Source organism: Hyperolius riggenbachi, chromosome 2, assembly GCF_040937935.1.
Source record: "Hyperolius riggenbachi isolate aHypRig1 chromosome 2, aHypRig1.pri, whole genome shotgun sequence".
Classification (NCBI taxonomy): domain Eukaryota; kingdom Metazoa; phylum Chordata; class Amphibia; order Anura; family Hyperoliidae; genus Hyperolius; species Hyperolius riggenbachi.
This window is the reverse complement of record NC_090647.1, coordinates 540,292,942-540,312,394: the sequence shown is the minus strand read 5'-3', so window position 1 is coordinate 540,312,394 and position 19,453 is coordinate 540,292,942. Positions and strand designations below refer to the sequence as shown.

General features: G+C 46.7%; 1 long non-coding RNA gene across 1 annotated transcript in view; it reads right to left on the bottom strand.

The window, feature by feature from the left end:
• The window catches only part of LOC137545087 (uncharacterized), a 54,686-nt gene extending 45,346 nt beyond the window's left edge, over positions 1-9,340 (bottom strand). The window contains exon 1 of the long non-coding RNA XR_011025989.1: positions 9,198-9,340. This is a non-coding gene — a long non-coding RNA (uncharacterized lncRNA). The remainder of the gene's footprint in view (positions 1-9,197) is intronic.
• Positions 9,341-19,453: the final 10,113 nt, after the last annotated feature.

Genomic DNA, 19,453 nt, shown 5'->3' with positions numbered 1-19,453 from the left:
TATAGTTAGGTGTATATCTATACTATACACCTAACTATAGCAGATAACAGGGTTACCTGTTTTATTGACCTGAGGAAGCAGGCTGAGTCCCGTGAAACGTGTTGTCTACAGTATAACCGTTATTTTAATAAAGACTCCTTTTTCTACCCACGTGAGTCTTCTTTGGAGGTAAGAGACCTCCTCATCATACCCTATATTTTTATTTACTTTTATTTTTATTTATCTAATTTTATGAGTAAAATGATCTAGCTGTTGCTACAACATACTTTTGGGCGCCTCCACCAACGTGCTTCACTTGAATATCAGTAACAAGTAAACATTAAAATCCTCCCTGTGCTCTGCTGTCTGTGGAGCACCTCCTCTGTTGTCCTGGAAAATATTTGTAATGGCACCAGGACTACGACTGTGGAAGGATTAGATTGTGAGTTTCTCGGAGGACAGCCAGTGGCATGACTATGTACTCTGTAAAGTGCTACGGAAGATGTCAGTGCTATATAAATACATAATAATAATATGGTAGGACATTAGAGTGTGACTATGGTAGGATTAGATTGTGAGCTCCTCTGAGGACAGTCAGAGACATGACTATGTACTCTGTAAAGTGCTGCAGAAGACGTCAGTGCTATAAAAATACATCATAATAATATGGTAGGACATTAGACTATGACTATGGTAGGGATTAGATAGTTAGCTCCTCTGAGGACAGTAAGTGACATGTCTATGTACTCTGTAAAGTGCTGCAGAATATGTCAGTGTTATATAAATACACAATAATAATGTGGTAGGATATTAGACTATGACTATGGTAGGATTAGTTTGTGAGCTCCTCTGAGGACAGTCAGTGACATAACTATGTAAAGTGTTGCGGAAGATGTCACCGCTGTGCAACTTTTATTAAAAAATCTAGACTTACAAATGAATGCATACTAAGCCACTACACAAAAAAAGATTCAAATTTACAGCAAAAATAACAGGCTTTAGAGAACCTTGATCCTGCATATAAATGATTAATTAAAGAACTGCAAGGAATAGTATTTCTAAAATAAGCCAGCAAAGGTGACATTTCCCGCCTCTGTAAATGATCATAAAGTGACAAGTGACTGAGTGACAAGGTGGCACTTTGAAGAAAGAAGAAAAACTTCTGGCAACTGACACTGTAAAATCATGAATTAAATACAGGGCCGGCCCGCTCATGAGGCGGGGTGAAACTTTTGCCTCAGGTGGCAAAGTTCTAGGGGCGGCATCCGCCTGTCCGTGGTTGCGGTGGTGCCGGCCGCCGAGCTGGAGGGGTAGCTGGCAGGACGGGGGTATTGGGCCTAGTGGTGGGGAGGGGGGTCGGACCCCCCCTCCCTCGCCTGGGTCTCCTGATCTGCGCTCCCCTCCAGCTTTAAATGTAGCGTAAGCAGCCGACAGACAGTAAGAGGCACGGGCGGGGGATCACTCACCTCTTCCTCGTTCCAGCGTGCGCTACTCTGACGTCACTTCCTGCAACGCCGCCCACTGTATTTTCCGGCGTTGCAGGAAGTGACGTCAGTGGAGCGCATGTTGGAACGAGGAAGAGGTGAGTGATCCCCCGCCCGTGCCTCTTACTGTCTGTCGGCTGCTTACGCTACATTTAAAGCTGGAGGGGAGCGCAGATCGGGGGACCCAGGCGAGGGAGGGGGGGGGTCCGACCCAACACCCCCGTCCTGGCAGCTACCCCTCCATCCCAGGGGGGGGGGGGGGGGGATGGGGCGGGCGGCGGCAATTTTTTCAAAACTTACCTCAGGCGGCAAAAAGTCTAGGGCCGGCCCTGATTAAATACCTGTATAATGCAAGCTAGGTCTAGGAGAAGGTTTCTTCTTCAGGGCAGCGATGTTGTAAAAAGCTACTTGGAGGTAGCAGCTCCCGTTCTGCCCCACTAACATATTTATTGGGGCAGAACGGGAGCTGCTACCTCCAAGTAGCATGTTGGATTATTGTGGCTCTGTACAATTAACAGGCTGACACATCATTGCATTCCAGCGGTTCTGGAGGTGTGGTTAGCTTGCAGGGACACCACAGGGAGTATTTGCATATTCAGCAGTGATGCATTGTGGGGCATCATATGATCACTCCAACCTGAATAATCACAAATACTTTCTGTTTTAAGGAGGCAAACTTTTATTTTGCATAACATATTAGTAAGAGGGCTTTTTGGCCCATTGTAGCCCCTTACATACTCCTAGGAGTTCTGGTTCACCATGGGCATGCTGGGTAATCTGTAAGCCTTGAACTCAGTGACATTAGGGCACGGTCAGCCGTAGCTAAATATTTGTGATTCATTTACAGTGTGAAGGTGGTTAAGGTGTGATTTATAAACAATGTTATTCATAAATGTGACCACACAGAGGGAGTTCTCATTAAACACTCTTAGACATGTAAGCAATTCACATTTAACCACTTTATCCACCACTACAGTATGTCTACGTCCTCTGTGACTTAATCTAAGCCAGTGTTTCTCAACATTTATTGGTTTGTACCCCTTTTAAAACCCTGTACTCACCAAGTGCCCCCTAGCTTAATAAACATTATCACAAGTACCCCTTGACAAATATATATTTAATCAAAGTACATGATTATTGGTTCTAAACAATTTCCAAGCATTTACTATTGCTTTTAATTAGCTAAAACACTTAATTTGAAGTTGTTTAAGATTTATTATTTTGTACAACTCTAAATTTGTTATTCTTGGTTAAGTATATCAAGCCTGAGTACCCCCTGGAACCCTCAGAAGTGCCCCCTGGGGTACAGGTACCACACATTGAGAACCTAGGATCTAAGCCACAGGTCAGTGGAATCTACTGACTTGTAGCAGAAGCAGTGCTGTGCAGGATGGGGCTTGCTCCTGTGCACATTTCTGGCACTATCTGATGCAGCACTAATTGGTGAATGGGAATATATGTTTCCTGAGCTAGTGAGATTCATTTTTACCATTAAAAATACTTTTATTTTCTCAGTTCATAGTGAAAAATACACTCTATAGCATTATTTCAGAATCAAATATCTTCACCATAAATTGTGACAGGAGTCACAAGTTTTGTGATAAGCGGTAAGAATAGCCAAACAAAATGTGTGTTTATTATCTACAGTAGCACTTTTTATTTTTAAACTGGAATTGGTAAAACTGAGAAATGTGTTTTTTCTATTTTTCTCCTTGTTTGCCCATTAAAATTCATAGAAAACAAAATTGTTTGAGGGAAAAAATGGCATGCAATGAAAGCCTAGTTTGTCTTGAAAAATTATTATTTCATTTCTGTATCATGAGTAGGGCTAAAGTTATTTCTGATGAAATAAGGACGTAGCTAAACTGTCAAAACTGCTCTGGTCCATAAGTGGGAAACAAAATCTGGATGCGAAGTGGTTAAAGGACAACTGAGGTGACATGTGACATGATGAGATAGACATGTGCATGTTTAGTCTGGCCTGGAAGAATTTCCCTGGCATCAGGGTGATCTGATAGGGGCTATCGACGTGGAAAGCCTATATAGCCTGGTCCCACATGATCCTGGCTTGAAAGCTATCAGAACATTCTTGGATCGTACTGGTAAAAACGAAATTTCAAAAATGTTTTGTATGTGACGGTTTGGAATTTGTATTAAAGCATAATTAGTTTATGTTTGATGGCTCTTGGTACTGGCAAACATCAGGTACAGCAATGGGCACAGCAGTATCGTGTACAGACGCAAATGTATTTCTTCCAGCCAGGAAGCCCTGTTATCCTTAGCCCCTCCATTATGCATATTTAATTTATGCATTTTTAGTCCACTCATATTTTTATAATATTTTTAATATTATGTTCACTCTAATCGAGCACATGGCTGTTTTCAGCCACTTAATGCACGTGTCACTTTAAAAAATGATGAATTATAAATGATCAACTCCTAACAGGATTTATTAACTATGATTATTAGTTTCCTACACATTATTCACCATTTTAGCACATTGGAAATCATTAAGTAGCATATATGTGCTGCATTATAGTTTTTGGCCACAAGATGGCACCTATCCCTATGCGTATGGTCTGATCAGCATTAAAGGAAAACTGTAGTGAGAGGTATATAGAGGCTGCCAAATTGATTTCCTTTTAAGCAATACCAGTTGCCTGGTTATCCTGCTGACCCTCTCCCTCTCTAATACTTTTAGCCATAACCCCTGAACAAGCATGCAGCAGATCAGGTGTTTCTGACATTTTTGTCAAATCTGACAAGATTAGCTGCATGCTTGTTTCTGGTGTTTCTGCAGGCAGATAGCTCAACAGGGCTGCCAGGTAACTGGTATTGCTTAAAAGGAAATCAATATGGCAGCCTCCATATACCTCTCACTACAGTTGCCCTTTAAGCTCTGCAGTCACCTAATGGAGTGTGAACTGCTCAGGCTTCCATCGAGAGAGGAAGTATTTTGACTTCCCTCTCGTCCATCCAATCCTGGCTGGAGCGCATAAGCGTTCCAGCACCTTATTGGTCGCATAGGGAGCTGAGTGGGTGGTCTAGAGCGGCGGATTTCGCCGCATACCGAGCTTTCAACATTATAAAGCCCAGCCAGTGACAGCACACATTGCAGCCTCTGTAGAAGCGCAATTCTTGTGTGAAACGGCCGTAAGGCTATCTGTGCCCAGCACCCACCGCCACCACACCACCTCAGACACTGGTACGTTCATGCATGTCATTGTTGATTGAAAATTTTGATGCCACAGTTTAAAGATTCACTGTTTTGGATTATGTACATGTGTTCCACCGCACTTTGGATTAAATAATAACAGCAGCAGTGCCGATTGTCTCCCTCTCCTTTCTTCCTACTACGTTACAACTTCTAATTAATCAGAGCACGCTGTAAAGACCAGAAGTGTGGATGAAGAGGTGTGTGTCATATGCCATACCCTTCAAAACGCAGCGCGAATACTGTAGTGCCGACGCTTCACTTCTCCTGTCACAGAATGTGTATGTACAGTGCCTAGCACACAAATAACTAGGCTGTGTCCCTTTTTTCTTTCTCTGCCTGAAAGAGTTAAACATCATGAATGCAAATGACAGTTTCTGTCTGGGTCAGGTCGGACTTGGTCAGACTACAGTGTGACCCTCACTGATAAGTAATTGGCTTCTGAGAGCAGGAAAGAAATACAAATATTAATTCATAGATTTTAGCTCTAGCATACTTCAATTAATGTGTCATTGAGCAGAGACACATTTTAAAAAATTAAAAACCTAGATTTAGATATAAAATAAAACTGGGATATCTAAAAAAAAAAGTCATTTTTAAGGAGACGGAGGATAGATACAATTGTTTTTCTCATCAGTTTATTTTCACCTCGGATGTCCTTTAACCTCCCTGGCAGTAAGCCCGTGCTGAGCACGGGCTATGCCGCCGGGAGGCACCGCTCAGGCCCCGCTGGGCCGATTTGCATAATTTTTTTTTGCTGCACGCAGCTAGCACTTTGCTAGCTGCGTGCAGTGCCCGATCGCCGCCGCTACCCGCCGATCCGCCGCTATACGCGTCGCCGCAGCCGCCCCCCCCCCCCAGACCCCATGCGCTGCCTGGCCAATCAGTGCCAGGCAGCTCTGTGGGGTGGATCGGAGTCCCCTATGACGTCACGACGTCGATGACGTCGGTGACGTCATCCCGCCCCGTCGCCATCTTGATCTCTGATCGCCGGCGGCGATCGGAGGGGCTGGGGGGATGCCGCTGAGCAGCGGCTATCATGTAGCGAGACCTCGTCTCGCTACATGAAAAGAAAAAAAAAAAAAAAAACGTATTTGCTGCCCCCTGGCGGATTTTGACAAACCGCCAGGAGGGTTAAGACCATTTGTAAATCCTCCAGGCAGGAGGAAATAGGGAAGTCATGCAGCAACTCGAAGAGCAACATTTCAGGATATAATAAAATTAACTATGGACTCAGTGCTGGATATCCCGAGCTTTGGGCGGCTGCAGCCCGAGGGGGCACCTGAACATGAAAGAGGACATGGTGCTTCAAACATTTAGAGAAGTCACATAGGCTGAACTTCACACCCTAGTGCTGGCTATGGGCAGTGAGAAGGGGGGGAGGGGTTAACTTTTCCATGAAACATGGCAGCTCCTACAGCTATTTGAAACCAAGAAAAACTGTAGGAAAGTAGTATTAAGACACTCTGGATGAAGCATTGTTTCTGCCACTGATTTTAACCATTTTAGCCGCCTTGATTGTCACGTCCAGGCGGCTGCTGCGCGCTCCCGTGCCGCCCCCGGTAGCCCGGAGATCAACGGATGGGAACCTAGTTCCCATTTATTGCTCTAAGTCCCTGGTAGAAAGACCAACGGCTTCTTTTCAGAAGCCGCAGTCTTTCTGAGCAAAAAAAAAAAAAGTTTCCCGTCCTCCTTATACTTCCTGGAAGTGAGAGCGTTCGCTTCGAGGACTAAAAAAAAAAAAGCATTTGTTTTCATTTATGCCAAAGAGATTCTTTGAGCTATTCGGTGGAATACACTCCTGTTTTCTGAAACACTTCAACAGCAAAGAAACAGTGAGAGGCCCAGTGCACACCAAAACCGCTAGCAGATCCGCAAAACGCTAGGCGTTTTTGAGAGCAGATTTCAGAGTGATTCTAGGCATGTTTAGAGACGTTTTCTAAACATGCCTAGCATTTTTGGGAGCGTTTTTGTGTAGCAGATTACACATATTGTTATAGTAAAAGCTGTTACTGAACAGCTTCTGTAACAAAAACGCCTGGAAAACCGCTCTGATGTAGTGTTTTCCAGAGCGGTTTGCATTTTTCTTGTACTTTACATTGAGGCAGAAACCCTTCTGCAAACCGCAAACCTGCAGCAGGAGGCACGTTTGCGGTTTGCTAAAAACCACAAACCGCTGGTGTGCACCATCTCATTAAATACATTTGCCAAGCGGTTTCCTGTTTAGCCGGAAGCAGCGTGTGTATCAGTGTGTATGCAGAGAGGAAAAGACCGGCGGCGAGAGAGCAGCGATTGGAACGCAGGCAGGTGAGTTGTATTCATTGCTTCCTGCTCACTCTACAGCTGAGGGGGGAGCACGGAGGGCAGCCCAGGAGAGGAGAGGAAGGGAGGGAGAGGTCGGGCTGCCATCCCCGTGGCTCCGGCTCCCCCCCTCCATTATGGGGGGGCAGCTACCTATCTAACCTATACTGGGGGGCAGCTACCTAATCTCACCTATACTTGGGGGCACCTACCTAATCTAGCCTATACTGGGGGGCAGCTACCTAATCTAACCTATACTGGGGGGCACCTACCTAATCTAGCCTATACTAGGGGGGTTGCTACCTAATCTAACCTATACTGGGGGTGCAGCTACCTATCTAACCTATACTGGGGGGCAGCTACCTAATCTAACCTATACTGGGGGGCACCTATCTAATCTAGCCTATACTGGAGGGCAGCTACCTAATCTAACCTATACTGGGGGGCACCTACCTAATCTACCCTATACTGGGGGACACCTACCTAATCTAACCTATACTGAGGGGCAGCTACCTATCTAACCTATACTGGGGGGCAGCTACCTATTCTAACCTATACTGGGGGTCACCTATCTAATCTAGCCTATACTGGGGGGCAGCTACCTATCTAACCTATACTGGGGGGCAGCTACCTAATCTAACCTATACTGGGGGGCACCTCCCTAATCTAACCTATAGTGGGGGGCACCTACCTATCTAACCTATACTGGGGGGCAGCTACCTAATCTAACCTATACTGGGGGGCACCTATCTAATCTAGCCTATACTGGAGGGCAGCTACCTAATCTAACCTATACTGGGGGGCACCTACCTAATCTACCCTATACTGGGGGACACCTACCTAATCTAACCTATACTGAGGGGCAGCTACCTATCTAACCTATACTGGGGGGCAGCTACCTATTCTAACCTATACTGGGGGTCACCTATCTAATCTAGCCTATACTGGGGGGCAGCTACCTATCTAACCTATACTGGGGGGCAGCTACCTAATCTAACCTATACTGGGGGGCACCTCCCTAATCTAACCTATAGTGGGGGGCACCTACCTATCTAACCTATACTGGGGGGCACCTACCTAATCTAACCTATGATGGGGGGCACCTACCTAATCTAACCTATACTGGGTGGCACCTACCTAATCTAGCCTATACTGGGGGGCAGCTACCTAATCTAACCTATACTGGGGGGCAGCTACCTAATCTAACCTATACTGGGGGGCACCTACCTATCTACCCTATACTGAGGGGCAGCTACCTATCTAACCTATACTGGGGGCACTTATCTAACCTGTATTGGGGGCACCTACCTAGCTAGCCTATACAGGTGGCAACTATACTGACTACCTATTTTGGAGGCACCTACCTATCTAACCTATGCTGGGGGCAACTATTCTGGCTACCTATATTAGAGGCACCCAGCTAGCTAACCTGTACTGTGGCACCTACCTATCTAATTTATACCGGGGGCGCCTGCCTATCTAACCTATTCTGGGGGCAACTATACTGGCTACATATACTGGAGGCACCTACCTGGCTAACCTATAGCGGGGGAAACTATGCTGGCTCACCTATGCCTGGTTACCTATACTAGGGTACCTATTCTTGGCTACCCATACTGGGGGCAATTTTTACACCCTCGCCCTGGGTGCATTTTAGCCTAGAAACTGCACTGGGTACACATTGGCATAGAGCATAGTGCAAGAACAACAACATTATCAAAACATAACTAGCAAGTAGCAATACAAAAATGCATTGAAGAACAGATGCAGTCGGCATTGAAAACATAGTAGTGCATGTGCAAAGTGAACAGACGTGGAACAGGTACGTCCTGCTGTTTAGTTAATTAGTCCTAGGTGCAAAAACACATGAAATGAAGAATCGCCCCAGGTTAAGTACCACCTCTTTGGTCATCACGATGAGAGGATTTTGAGGGTAAGGAGTACACAGGCAAGGGGTGGACAGAAAGCAAGGGGTGGACAGAAAGAGTTAGTTAAAATAAAATCAAGATGTTGGACATTATCTGCCCTTGTAATAATGACTTCTGCCAGGCATCTGTCTGTGCTTCATCTGCTATGACAGAACAGAATGCACAGGGATACACAGCATCTCTGTGGTGTATTTTGGGGCTTTACCAGGAAAGAAGTGAAAGTCTGCAGATCGGCTGATTGTCCAGTACAAACAACAGCTCAGACATGTCACTTTCTGTGATATTACTCACCGATTTCCTGTCCTTACAGGTAGATGATCGTCTCCAGGTCTTTGCTTTCATGTGGCTCAGAGTTCTCGGAAGAGCGGAGTCACACTTTATACCTTGCCAGTCTGGAGAGCTTCAAAGAGCAGTGAAATCACACCGGCGTATGTCTTATCGGGTCACAGGAAGACGGTGCGGTTTTGATTTCACAATATATTCCACTTACAGAACACAGCCCTTCCTGAGAGAGCTTACTAAACGCAATCAGTGAAAATGATCAGCGCAGAAATTAAAGAGTGACACCCATTACAAAAGTTGGACACTATGTGGGATCCAATCAGGAGCTGGAGATAGTTTGAATGCACCACAGAAAATGTATAATATTAATAGTCCATCTTAAAGCAAACCCAAAGCGAAATATAAACTTTTGAGATAGTGAACTAGTCGATTTTTGCCGGCGTCTTGTAGGAGTGATTTTTCTGCGATTTCACGTGAAAAAATCACTGAACACTGCAGCGATTTTTCAGCGATCGCATTTTGCGCTTCTATAGCACTGAAACGCAATTGCCTGGAAATCGCCTGAAAATGGTGCAGGCGACGCATTTGTGTTTCACGTTTTTGGGCGATTTGTGGCGTTTAGCACATATCGCCCAAGTAAGAACGGGCCCATAGGGTTTTATTACACTAGCGCTTTTAAAAAGCGCTAGCGTTTGAGCGTTTTGTTGAAATCGCGGCAAAATGCTCTAGTGTGAATGGGCCCTGAGAGACAGCTTGAGATAAGGTTTTACTGCAGGAATGTTAAAAGGGTTATTATTTCTGCTTTGTTTTATAGCTTATAAGACAGAGTGTGGTTTCAAAGCTGCAAATGTGACAGAATGATGCAATGTTGTTAAAAAAAAAAAAAAAAAAGCTTTATAACAGAAAATGAAAATATGAGACTCTTTTCTTGTTTTAATTAATATTTCTGTTACTAATATTTTATTCATTATCCGTAGTACACAGACAATTCATTATCTCATAAGTTTTGTTTTTTGTTTTTTTCGTTTTTCTTGTTTTGTTTCTTTTGTTTTAGATTTGCTTTAATTGAATCCAAAAAAAACGTTTTAAAAAATGAAAAATTAAAAGCTAATGGAAAGTTTCTGAAAAGCATAAATATTAAAAACACCATGTTGGTGCTAATTTGATGCATATTTATGCTTCCTGGAAATGCACCAATCAAATGCTGCAGCTGCTGTAGGTCCATTTGCTGCACAGATTAGCATAATATTTGCATCCACTCAGTATTATTAGCATTCTAATTGACCATCCCTAATAGCCTCTGTACAGCTCCCTTAGGCCTCCTTTCCACGGACTGTTGAGCCGTGTGCTCAGCAAGCAGTTACCAGGCAGCAACAAGCAGTTACCAGGCAGCTGTGAGCAGTTATCAAGCAGCAGCAGGCAGTTGTGAGAGTTTGAGAGGCATTTCACTGCCTATTAACTGTCTGTGGAAAAGAGGCCTTGAAGAGGAACTCCAGTGAAAATAATGAAATAAAAAAATAGTGTTTCATTTTTACAATAATTATGTATAAAAACATGTGTTACTGCTGGCAGGTGATGTCAGTGGATAGAGATGCTGCTAGCTTTTTTGGCAGTTGGAAACAACTGTAAACAGCTATTTCCCACAATGCAATGAGGTTCACAGACAGGAAACTGGCAGAACCCTGGTGCTGACATCACACTGTGGGAGGAGTTTCACCACAATATAAGCTATACAGATCCCCCTGATGATCCGTTTGAGAAAAGGAAAATATTTATCATGGGAAAGGGAGTATCAGCTACTGATTGGGATGAAGTTCAATTCTTGGTTATGGTTTGTCTTTAAATAGTGCCTCTGCTGTTCAATGTGTTGCTCCCCATTTGTAGTCTTCCCATTACTACTGCAGCCTCCTCATCCACATGCAGCAAACCCCCCTTTTTATGTCTAGCAATCCGCCTTGGGCAGCAGCCACCCCTGACCATGGCCCATAAAGCCTTTGCAGATGTCCGGCTCTGAAATCATCAGTATTATATAAAACATGGCCTACGTACACATTTTAAAGGGATCCTGAGCTGGGGCAAAAAAAGGGCTTATTTTGGGCTTCCCCAGCCCACCATAGCCCGCAAGGTACTCCGCCATCCTCCTGGCCCCTTCTGTGGTCCTGCTAGCGGCTTCGGTTATGTGCCGACTTCGGCTGAAGTCACGTGTGCATGCCATTTTTAAATGCAAAAATCTAAACCTACTAGTCAAAAATTACTTTTTCCTAGGCTCCACCCCTTCATCTAGTTGCCTCGACCACTGATGTGAATGTTGAGAGAAGAGAGTGAAGTCTGTGAGAAGGCAGCCCATGAAAAGCCTAGACTGTAAGAAGACTGCACTGTGAGAAGCCTAGTGTAATGATCTGCGGGCGATTTCCAGTCAGCGCACACCATGTGCGCTGAAGCAGAAGGAAATCATGACAATCACAGAAGCAGAGCACCCAGTATAGATTTGTAGAGGAGAATTCCAACCAGCAGATGGAGCTGTGGAGTACAGAGGAACAAGTCCTCTGTACAGCCACAGATGCCAGATTGAAATTGCACGATTAGGCAAGACTAGGCAAAGTAACAACTCAGAAGAAAGCAAAAACAGAGACAGACAATATGAATGTCTACCAATCTAGTCGCCACCCCGCGACGGTAGACATATCACATCAGAGCAGACCAGAGTGAGAAAGCTAATCGCAAGAGAGGCGATAGCTATCAGCAACACAAGACTGAGCAAAGACAGAGAATGAACTGAGTAAGGAAGACACAGTAAATAAACCACAATCTGAACGCCAAGGAAAATAACAAATTAACTAGCTAAACGCGGTCGCCGCACGTTATGCGCAACAGCGACAAGTGCGTTAACAGCACGGTCACTGCACGTTTAGCGCAACAGTGACAAAACGTTCCAACCCTGACTAACAAATGAACACGGAGAACAAAGACAAACAAATAACGCGAACGCTTGCTAATCGGTTGTCCCACACCAGCAGGCCCGCCATCAGGGGGGGACATCCGTGACTCCCGTCACGGGCCCCGGGCCTGCAGGGGGGCCCCATCCCCGCCGCGGCGGGTGCCACCCGGCCGCCGCTCAACCACCCCTGGCCGCTGCTCCCTCCCTCCATCCCTCTAGCCGTCGCCACCGCCTCCGCCGCGTCAGACCCCGATCAGGCGGCGACAATAGTGCGGGCGCTAGGACCCAGCGCCCGCACTGATATGCAGAAGTGACGTCACTTCCGCATATAGAGCGGGTGCGTCCAGCGCCCGCTCTTACTGGTCGGGTCGCCGCTGATCTTGAGGTCTGACGCTGCTGGCAACTCAGGTAGGGGAAGCAGCGGCGGCGGCGGCTGCTGGGGGGGGGGGGCGGTGGCCTCCCTGTCACTCGCTCACTAGCTAAAGGGGCTCCCTGTCACTCACTCACTACTTAAAGGGCCTCCCTGTCACTCACTCACTCCCTAAAGGGGCTCCATGTCACTCACTAGCTAAAGGGGCTCCCTGTCACTCACTCACTCCCTAAAGGGGCTCCCTGTCACTCACTCACTCCCTAAAGGGGCTCCCTGTCACTCACTCACTCCCTAAAGGGGCTCCCTGTCACTCACTCACTAGCTAAAGGGGCTCCCTGTCACTCACTCACTAGCTAAAGGGGCTCCCTGTCACTCACTCACTACTTAAAGGGCCTCCCTGTCACTCACTCACTCCCTAAAGGGGCCTACCCTGTCACTCACTCACTAGCTAAAGGGGCTCCCTGTCACTCACTCACTACTTAAAGGGCCTACCCTGTCACTCACTCACTCCCTAAAGGGGCTCCCTGTCACTCACTCACTAGCTAAAGGGGCTCCCTGTCACTCACTAACTAGCTAAAGGGGCTCCCTGTCACTCACTCACTAGCTAAAGGGGCTCCCTGTCACTCACTCACTGCCTAAATGGGGCTCCCTGTCACTCACTCACTGCCTAAAGGAGCTCCCTGTCACTCACTCACTCCCTAAAGGGGCTCCCTGTCACTCACTCACTAGCTAAAGGGGCTCCCTGTCACTCACTCACTCCCTAAAGGGGCTCCCTGTCACTCACTCACTAGCTAAAGGGGCTCCCTGTCACTCACTCACTGCCTAAAGGGGCTCCCTGTCACTCACTCACTGCCTAAAGGGGCTCCCTGTCACTCACTCACTCCCTAAAGGGGCTCCCTGTCACTCACTCACTAGCTAAAGGGGCTCCCTGTCACTCACGCACTGCCTAAAGGGGCTCCCTGTCACTCACACACTGCCTAAAGGGGCTCCCTGTCACTCACTCACTCAAGGGGCTCCCTGTCACTCACTGCCTAAAGGGGCTCCCTGTCACTCACTCACTACCTAAAGGGGCTCCCTGTCACTCACTCACTACCTAAAAGGGCTCCCTGTCACTCACTGCCTAAAGGGCTCCATGTCACTCACTACCTAACTTGGGGGTCCCTGTCAGAATCCAGGTGAGAGGTGTCTACCATAATAAGGGGGCATTCTGCCTATTTATGTGAAATGCTGTCTATTTATGTGCCTCATGACTGCTGAATTTGTCTTGTTGGGGGCCTAATGATTGAATTTTTACTTGTTGGGGGCCTCATGATTTGTTGGGAGCCTCAAGATTGCTGAATTTGTCTTGTTGGGGGCCTCATGATTTGTTGGGGGCCTCATGATTGCTGAATTTGTCTTGTTGGGGGTCTAACGATTGCTGAATTTGTCTTGTTGGGGGCCTCATGATTGCTGAATTTGTCTTGTTGGGGGCCTCATGATTGCTGAATTTGTCTTGTTGGGGGCCTCATGGTTTGTTGGGGGCCTCATGATTGCTGAATTTGTCTTGTTGGGGGTCACATGATTGCTAACTGCGAGACTATGGGAAAAGCTGAATCATTACCATATGAGACAATAGCATTAAACCTACTTTTTTAGCTTTTTTAAACAGAAAATAAAACTGGGAGGTTCTAAAAAAATGATGGAGCACTTCCTCCTTTCGGCTTGAAGGAGGAAGTGCTCGATATCGAGGCTTGCAACGCGTCCATTCGGACACTTGCACCTCGTTGAAACGCTGGGCGGAGAGCGGCGTTCTGCGTAATTAACCCCGCCGCATCTAGCCGCTCAGCTGTGGCAATTAGAGCTAACTTGAATCACGAGTATCTACCGTGGTTATTCGTGATTAATTTGTGGACAGCAAGCCTCCAACTAGCTCTGCCAACATGTAATGGCTACGCACATTTCTCAGTTTGGGGGGGGGGGGGGGGGACTGATGATTTGTGAGGGGCCCCAAAATTTCTGATGGCGGCCCTGCACACCAGACAAAAGCTAACGTTCGTTCCAGACAAAACAGACTGAAGGAGTAACCAATAGCAACCGCAGCTAAGGTTAAACTCCAAGATACAGACAAGTGAGATCCACCACCTCTAGAGCTAGGGCGAATGCGATCTAGGAACAGCCTGAATGAGTCACTATCAGCCACCGCAGGTGACAGTACAATTGCAAGGACAGGACGAGACAAAACAGGAATAAACAGTACAAATAATACAGAACCTGACTACACTAGAAGGAGTGCAAGTGCACTCCCCAAGAATTAACTACACTAGACTATTCGCAACAAGATACAAAAGAGGCTGAGGCTCCAAGGTTAATCTCACCAAACAGAAACCATGTCAAGCAAGGAATTCTGGGAGGAAGTGACATTTATACTGGAAACCTTCAAAGGAAGCAGACAAGCAGATTGCAAGATAAGTAGATGCAAATCAGTCAGCCTTGCAAACTGGCAGAAAGTCCTCTTTTCCCTGGACTGAACTATGCAACCTGCATAGGAAACAAAACTGTCCAGGGAACCAAGGCCAGCAGAGCGGATTCTGACACCTAGCCTGTGAGAAACCTGGATTGTGAGAAGCCTAACCTGTGAGAAACCTGGATTGTGAGAAGCCTAACCTGTGAGAAGCCTGGATTGTGAGAAGCCTAGCCTGTGAGAAGCCTGGATTGTGAGAAGCCTAGCCTGTGAGAAGCCTGGATTGTGAGAAACCTAGCCTGTGAGAAACCTGGATTGTGAGAAGCCTAACCTGTGAGAAGCCTGGATTGTGAGAAGCCTAGCCTGTGAGAAGCCTGGATTGTGAGAAGCCTAGCCTTTGAGAAGCCTGGATTATGAGAAACCTAGCCTGTGAGAAGCCTGGATTGCGAGAAGCTTAGCCTGTGAGAAGCCTGGATTGCGAGAAGCTTAGCCTGTGAGAAGCCTGGATTGTGAGAAGCTTAGCCTGTGAGAAGCCTAGTCTGTAAGAAGACTGGGCTATGAAAAGCCTGGACTGTAAAAAAAAAGTCTAGCCCGTGAGAAGCCTGGACTTTGAGAAGCCTAACCTAAGAAAATACCATGCTCAGTATACTGCTAATACAGATTTTCTGCTGATCCAATTGTGTGCCGTCTCCATCAGGGATGCTCATCCGGATTCCGGATATCCGGGTAACCCAGATATCCGAACTTTTTTCAGCTATCCGACCTCTGATCCGGATTCCGGATACCTGGGCAAATCCAGATAGGTATCTGCGGATAGTTGGCTGGGCTATGCGAATATCCGCGGATATCTGACCATTGAAATACTGTAAGGGGTCCAGGACATCCTGGGAGCCAATGAGAGGGCTCCCAGCAGAAGCTCCAGCAACCAACCACAGGGGGGAACCCTGGCCAGCCCCACCTGACCTCATTGAGCCAATCAGAGGGCTCCCAGCCTAAACCCTGGCACCCAATCAGAGCAGGGACAAGGTCCTCCTGCACCCAAGGCTGAGACATTAAAGTGCGCCCCTCCATCCCTCCCACCACAGCCGTCACACACTGATTGCTATTAGACTAAGAGGGCCACAGGGCCCACAACCTCCCCAGCACCTTAATATCTAGTTATCTGGCTTGCAGTCACTGCTATGTATCCCCTTTTCTTATTTCTTTCTGCTTCATACACAATTAGGAATGACAGCTGAATAAATTGTGCGCCCCCCTCCTACACTGCGCCCAGAGGCTGGAGCCTCTCCAGCCTATGCCTCGGCCCGGCCCTGCACCCAATCACAGAAAAGAACACTGGCCAGCCCCCCTGTATAATAAGGAGGGCTGCCATGATGAGACAGATCGTCCCTTGCTTGTGAATGCTCACTGAGAGACATGCTCCAGTGCTGCTGGCCTACAAAGGGCTGTATACAGTGATAAACCTAAGCTGTTCAGTGATTAACCACTTCACTATCACTTCACTATTGTTAAATCGTTAATTAGCTTGATTTCATTTTGTGACAGACAGTCAGGGTGTGTGCTCAGGGCTGCTGCAGCTGCTATGTGTCTGTTTGTGTTCTGTGCACAGACAAGGCCAGCTGCTGCTTGCTGGCCAGCTATTAGCATTAGCTAGCTACAGTTTAGGTTAGGTTAGGGAATAGGGAATAGGAACACGTGCAAAGTGCAAAGTGCCACGTGCAAAGTGCAAAGTGCCACGTGCAAACACGTGCAAATTGCAAAGTGCCACGTACAAAGTGCCACGTGCAAACATGTGCAAAGTGCAAAGTGCCACGTGCCAAGTGCAAAGTGCCATGTGCAAACACGTACAAAGAGCCACCTTTGCCCTTTGCACTTTGGACACAATGTGGGCTGCACGACCGCTGTCTGGAACCTAGGCCTGATGTTAATTGACAGCCATATTTTTTGGGGGGGAGGGGGCGGATTTTAAGTCCCCACATCATCAATTAGTGCTCCCCATTAGTGTTGCCTCATTGACCCTAAAAACAGTTTTTAAAGCAATTTAAAGGGCACTTCTGGGTTACTATCCAGATATCCGAATTTGCCCGGATATCCCGGATAGTGGGGTCGGATATCTGATCCGGGTCGGATACCAACATGCCCAAATCCGGATATTCTACCTGGATCCGGATATCTGGGTATAACCTGGATCCGGATATCTGGGTATCTGGATTCGGCCCAATCCGGATTTTGAAAAGGGGTATCTGAGCACCCCTGGTCTCCATGTTGTTGAAGTCTACTAGTGTGCAGGAGTGGTGTACCTGCAGGGGTCTGTCACCGGCATCCAGGTCTCAAGCTATAGACCTGAATTGGTAAGAGGAGTGTGTTTTGGTCAATTAACCTGGTAAAAATCTGGATTGCGAGAAGCCTGGAAGCCTTGAAGCCTAGCCTGTGAGAAGACTAGGTTGTGAGAAGCCTGGACTGTAGGAAGCCTAGCCTGTGAGAAGCCTGGATTGTGAGAAGCTTATCCTGTGAGAAGCCTAGCCTGTACGAAGACTGGGCTGTGAGAAGCCTAGCCTGTGAGAAGCATAGCCTGTGAGAAGCCTAGACTCTGAGAAGCCTAGCCTGGGAAAAGCCTGGATTGTGAAAAGCTTAGCCTGTGAGAAGCCTGGATTGTGAGAAGCTTAGCCTGTGAGAAGCCTGGCCTGGGAAAAGCCTGGATTGTGAGAAGCCTAGCATGGGAGAAGCATGGATTGTGAGAAGCATAGCCTGTGAGAAGCCTGGATTATGAGAAGTCTATCCTGTGGGAGGCCTGGCCTGGGAAAAGCCTGGATTGTGAGAAGCCTAGCATGGGAGAAGCATGGATTGTGAGAAGCATAGCCTGTGAGAAGCCTGGATTATGAGAAGTCTATCCTGTGGGAGGCCTGGCCCAAAAGAAGTCTGGCCTTTGAGAAGCCTAACCTGTGAGAGGCCTGACCCAAAAGAAGTCTGACCTTTGAAAAGCCTGACCTGTGAGAAGCTTGACCCATAAGATGCCTGGTCTATAAAAAGCCAATTCTGTAAGAAGCCTGGCCTTGGCTTTATGGGGGAGGTGCAGAATGATGTGCTTTCCCTGTCACAACTTCCAGTGTAAGTGGACCTTCATGAAGTTCATGTACATTAATTTGGTACAATATGTTAGCAAAAGGTTTGCAGAGAAACATTTTGACAGTTGAAGGGGAACACGCCAAACCTTCAAGCAATGTGACCAAAGGCAGACTGTGGATGATACCAAGCAGTGCGCATTGCACAGGAGTTAATGCCTCTTCCAGTGTGAATGTGCCCCAAGGCTCTATGAGATTCTGTGGGTAGCACCTGTGTACAGGCTTAAGAGGAGCCATCTAGAGTGGAGTCGGAGTGGAATCTCCGCTTTCAAGACAAAGACATTTCTAAAAGCATATATCAATATTGCAGAATGCTGAAGTTTTTTTTTTTTTAATGAATGTTGTTAGAAAATATATCTTTATTTTATTTTGCTGCCAGCTATGAGTTTCCAGAAGCAACTTAACTAAGCTAAAAATGTGCTTCTTTGCGAGATGGTATGTGTAGTGTCTGAGCAGTTATTTCCTTTTCCCGCATGGATGGTTAGCGGAAACACAAAAGCAGAAGTCTTGCGATTCATTTTCTAAGCCTGTTCTGGATGAGAGAGTGGCAGCCAACTTGGCTATCCAATCTGGGTTTAACACACACCAGGGGAACACTACCTGCCTCAATACATAGGGGCATATCCACAAAAGTTCAGTAAAGCTGCCATGCACAGAGAGGACGTGGCCAGTGCGAAATTTCGCATTGAAATTCGCATTTTCGCATTGTAATCGTAATGCGAAATTTCAGGGAAAATTGTAATTGATTTCGTATGTAATAGTAGTATTTCATAATTTCGTTTTTATGGTAAAATTGCTGTGCACTCTCTGTGCACAGGCAGCTTTTCCAGACTTTTGTAAATATGCTCCATCGTGCCAACTGTGAAATGTGGTGGTGGAAGAACAGCCCTTAATTCCAATCAATGGAGTTAAAGTATACCTGAGATGGGGCGCAATAAAAAATGTATACATACCTGGAGCTTCTTCCAGCCTGATCACTCCCTCGTCGTCCTCAGTCGCCTCCTCCTTGACCCGCAACTTGCCACGGGAAATCCTCTAGTCAGGGCCAGTTAGTGCAGGTGCAGTCTGGTCAGGCACGCTCCCCCGTCTTGCTTCCATCGTTGTGAGCATTATGCACCTGCGCAGTAGTACCGCACAGGTGCAGAACTCTCCCAGCAATGTGAAAGCGGTGGGAGTGCACGGCCAAGCCACTCATATGTAGTGGGCCCTGGAGGCCAATTGCAGACAAAAGGGAGTCGTAGGAGGATGGCGTGGGAGCGATCAGACCAGAGAGAGCTGGAGAAAGCCCCAGGTATGTATATTTTGTCTTTTTATCTCCATCTCAGGTTACCTTTAACCTCTTCAGGACCATAGACTTACACCCACCTAGTGACCAGCCTATTTTTTTTACAAATT